General features: G+C 35.1%; 1 long non-coding RNA gene across 2 annotated transcripts in view; it reads right to left on the bottom strand.

The window, feature by feature from the left end:
* Positions 1-1,471: 1,471 nt before the first annotated feature.
* LOC134854056 (uncharacterized) overlaps positions 1,472-4,939 on the bottom strand; it is a 15,276-nt gene continuing 11,808 nt past the window's right edge. Inside the window, exons 2-3 of one of the 2 annotated variants that reach the window (XR_010164394.1) lie at positions 2,190-2,918; positions 1,472-1,931 (exon numbers count right to left, since the gene is read on the bottom strand). This is a non-coding gene — a long non-coding RNA (uncharacterized LOC134854056). The remainder of the gene's footprint in view (positions 1,932-2,189; positions 2,919-4,939) is intronic. The other variant, XR_010164393.1, reaches the window with a different exon arrangement.

Genomic DNA, 4,939 nt, shown 5'->3' on the forward strand with positions numbered 1-4,939 from the left:
TTCTCAAGTAAAACTAAATTCTTAAGTTTTAAATTAAGCTATTGTAAGCTTTAAACATATAAAAGACTGCTGCTCGCTCACTTTTTTTGCTCAAAAGAAGACAAAAAATCAAAATCTTCAAACCTGTTTTCTCGACATTGGGAAAAAAAAATTTAAAATTGTTTATATTGTTTAATAATTTTAAGTTTTGAAAATAATCAATCCCTGCATAGCATCATGATTACCTTTCATTATTATCCTCGAAAATAATTAATTACAACATTCAATATTTTTTGATGGAAAAGTTTGACTTTAATTGCATCGATTTGATAAAAATTCTCCTGTTCTTGATTTTAGGGTTAACATTTTTTCTCAACTTGTGTGTAACGAACATTTGATTATGAAACGCGTTGCATCGTTCGTATATGGGATCGAAATATAGCGGTTTAAGCGTACCGAGCGTCGGAAAGTAATAGAAAAAAGGGCCAATTTTCTAAAGTATACCATTTTAGGTCAGGGTTACAAAAATTAGCAGTGTTTTTGAATGCCAGTATTTTTGGGAGTTCTTTAGAAAAAACATTAAAAAAAAACATTGATATCCACGCCTTGTAACGTATACTTTTTAGCAGGCTCCCGCGCTCTGTATATTTTTGTTTACTTTAGAAACCAAATATTGGCTTTTTAGTAATGATTAAGTTGTTTATGTTTATTATGATTGTTAAGATTTTAATATTTTGCTTAAAATTGCTTACAAACTAGATAATCTAAACTTTGCATGCGGATTTGATTTGGTAAAAAGACAATTTGGTAACAAGACTTTATAGCTCAAAAAAGTTAATGAGGAGTTAATGAATTTCGAAGATGAGCTACATCTTTCGACGATTAAAATTTTGTTTCTGAAGTCAAATTTAACGATATTTGAAATCAAGAAAAAGTTCCCAGATGAAGATTATAGCAATACAGTTTTTAGAATTTAATTTAGTTGGTTATAATAGAGTGCTTCCTAGGATCCTTGTAAACGTGAAGCATTATGCTTGTTTCTGTTGCCACTGATTTTTTCTTTTGTGTGTTTGATTTTGTCGCTATTTAATGCTCTCACTTCTTTCTTCGCTTGCTTGTTTCTAAGGGAATTTAATAGAAAAAAAAAACTTTTTTAAAAGTTTTTTGCCTGGGTGGGTAAAATGTCGCGGAACGCGACTAGTGCGCACGCCTTCAATTTTAATTTTCTATGGAGGAATGATTTTTTTTATTCTTTAAATATTTATTTTCCGTTATAGCTATGAAACACGGTTCATGAACGAATTAACTTTCTTACCAAGTTTTAGTTTTGTGTTTAAGCAGGCCATCAGCCTTTGTTTTTGGGGAAATGTAGCAAAATACGAGAGAGTTAATTTAGAACAAGAGCATTTTGGCTTGTCTGTAAGGAAAACTCGACAATCCAAACAGTTTATACTTGTTCATAGCTGAATATCAGCTAATGGCCACCAAGAAATGTTTTTCAAAATACAATTAATTACATAAGAGTAAAGTTACAGCAATTGAGATTATTCATACGATATGAATAGTAATGTACAAAATAATTAATCCCTGCTTAGCATCATGAAAACCTTTTATTATTATCCTCGAAAATAATTAATTACAACAATCAACGTTTTTTCCCAAATGGAAAAATTTGATTTTAACTGCATCGATTTGATTACAATTCTCCTGTTCCTGATTTGTTTGAAATTCCAATTTCATTCAGATTGCCATTCTTTTTTGCACTTTTTCTATCAAAGTTTGTAGTCGGGGGTATATAACTCCTCCCCCTCCTCCTCCTCCCCCCATCGTCTGGGAGCATTTATTGGTCGGGGGGGCGTTCACAAATATTCTCAGGTGTAGTGAAAAACTCCGATCATGGTCGAAACAGTAGCTTCAGAAGATCCTTGCGAGTCCATTTTTGCAGAGCAGTCCTAAAAATTGAACAGTTTTCGTAAGCGGCAATTCACACAAACTTCAACAATATTACGTCAATTGGATTCTTTGATTTCGAAAAATACCACCAAAATTTCTCCTTTTAGACGAAAAAATTTACTTAATTTATAATAAGTAGAAACCATAAAATGGATTTCCTAAATATTGCTCTTGAGTTGAATAAAAAAAGTTAGGACAATGACTATATTTTTCAGTAAAACTCATTTTCTTTATGGATGAAAAAGTTTTGCCCTTACCTTATTGCAGATAGTTTTTGGTGAAACACAACAAACTGAGCTTGCCGAGTTCTAAATGGGTTAAAATAAATTATATCACTTATGAGTTGACCGGGTTAAACTTACTAGACGGCGAGTGAATCTAAAGAAAGATATCGAGTAAATGGGTCGATAAATTGAGTTTTGTCAAAACAGATAAACAGATCAAATAAAATTTGGACAAAACTAAAGCAAAAGTGCAGATTTGACTTCACAAAAGTTATGAAAAGCCTGAGTGAATATGAGTTTGATGCAGTTCAAACTGAAATCTGGCTTGTAATCAGAAGTTATGATTTTAGTTGATAGTATTATTAGGGAAATTCTAAAACAAACATTGACTATGTCACCTTCTTAATTGCTTATAGGTCAAGTTTGATTGATTAACGCGCGATTTGCAAATGGTTTTCCATAAATTGATATAAAGTGGGCTGTGGATAGTTTGAAATGTGCCATATTTGCATGTCAATAAGCCAGTGACCTGTCGAAATTTTATTAGTACAAATAATAAGGTAATAAATATTACTGACATCATAATGTTGTTCACGAATACCAAGGTTTGCGTATTGGTGCATCTTTCTTTCAGCTCCAGGTAAACTCATCTAGTTCACATTTGAAAACCTGCCCTGCAAACCCGAAGTTTGCCGACATTCGAGCCGCTTCGTTACAAGGTTAGAGGGCGTTTCATCGATATCCTGCATTTATAATCTTTACCTAAATGATTCGAATTTATTTGCAATTGTAATTTTTATCTACGTATTACAAAAAAGGGTCCCTTATGATCTTAACCAGGTGCGGATCTAGGATTTTTTCGAGGGGGATGATGGAGGGGAACATTTTTCCAATGTTTTTTAAATGGGATCCAATTGATTTTCCGAGCTTGTCAAAAAACACCAATAAGACCAGGGGCGGGTTTAGGGGGGCGGGGGGCGCTCCTCTCCTTTAGGGATTCGATCCCCTGCCGACTCCAAGGGTCCCTCTTTGTACTATTTTGAAATATCCATTTTTGGTGACGGACAATCAAAAATTACACTAATTTTACGCCAATATACACTATTTTTGAGGGTAGAACGCGTGCGGAAAAAACGCGATTTTTTGGTCAAAATTTTCCAAAAGGTGCCTAAAAACGTCTTTTTAGCCTATTTTTTCAAAATTATGCCTGCGGCGCAGAAAATTTGGCCAAAATTGAGGCTTTTTAGTGCTTTGGGGGAGCTCGAAAAACCGAAAAAACCACGTTGGTTGACCTAAAAAAAGGTCGACAAAATCATCGAAAATTTTTGAAAACCCGCCCCCTCGAGAAAATCCTAGATCCGCCCCTGAAAAAGACCCAATATTTTTCTGCTGCTCCAGGCACAATTTGTAGAAAAGTCACACGCGCAATTTTTGGCCTTTCTGGGAGCTTTTTGCCAAAACAGTTTTGTTTTTTGGAGCGTGCGCCGCACTTTGAAATCAGTATTGGCGCCTTTTGGAAAATTTTTTATTCGGCCTAAATAGTTCCAAAAGGGTGGAAGAAAAATGTCCGCAACTGTAGTCGTATTGTACATTTTACAAATTAAAGTGCACAACTCGATTTTTATCCAGATATTTTGAATAAGGGGCATACTGTAACGTTACCCAGGTACTCGAATTGGAATGATATTTGTTTAGAGCACAATTGTGATTTTTCCTAGATGCTGCGATGGGTGAACTTTGGGCTAGAGTAAAAAAGAGTACTAAGTGACATTCTCAGATAATTCCGAATCGGGAGTAACTGTGATCTTATCTAGACATCTCAAAAGGATACAGTTGTGACATTTCCAAGTTACTTTGAATTAGGATTGTCTTTGGCTAGGGTACCATTGTGACTTTTTTTCATACTGCAAAAATAAGGTGAAAAAAGGTGCGGTGTTGACACTTCTTAGACACTTCCAATTAGGCTGATCTTTGCTAGTTTTTTCGAATCAGAGTGCAACTGCGATCTTTAGCTAGGCATCTCAAATTAGGGTGCAATGCGACTTTAAGCTAGATTGTCAAGATGATTATATTTAGATTTTTCGAATAAGGATGCAACTCAAATCATTATCCACATCAGGGCGGATTTAGGGGAAGCGGGGGCGGCACACCCCCCCCCCCTCAGGGATTCGACCCCTGCCCGACTCAAAGGGATCCCCCTTTGGTACTTTTTAAGAAATCCATTTTTTGCCGACCGACCCTAAAATTTTTCTTAAGGCGCCTTTGTCGCCCAATATATACCTAACTTTGAGGGGGAGCGCGCGCCAAAAAAACGCGATTTTTTGTCAACATTTTTCAAAAAGTGCCTAAAAACGCTTTTTTGACCTGTTTTTCAAAAATTTGCCTACGGCGCTGAAATTTGGCTAAAACAGGGACCTTTTAGTGCTTTAGAAGAGCTCGGAAAATCAATTTGGTCAAAACCTAAAAAAAAAAAAGTCGTCAAAATTTCGAAAAATTTTTGAAAATCCGCCCCCCCCCCCCCCCCTCGAAAAAATCCTAGGTCCGCCCCTGATTCCACATATTCCAAAAAAGAGTATGATTTTAACGTTTACTAGATACTTCGAATTAGGATAGAAGTATGAACATTACTTAAATAAATCGAACTAGGGTGCAACGGAGATTTTTTTAAATTTAGAATTTTTATAATTTTTATCTAATTTTCGAAACGAGATTGCAAGTTTGGTTTTTTTTGTTTTTGAAATTATGGTATAACTAAAATTTTGAGATAGGGCGGAAGTGTCGGC

This window comes from Symsagittifera roscoffensis, chromosome 9, assembly GCF_963678635.1.
Source record: "Symsagittifera roscoffensis chromosome 9, txSymRosc1.1, whole genome shotgun sequence".
NCBI lineage: Eukaryota > Metazoa > Xenacoelomorpha > Acoela > Convolutidae > Symsagittifera > Symsagittifera roscoffensis.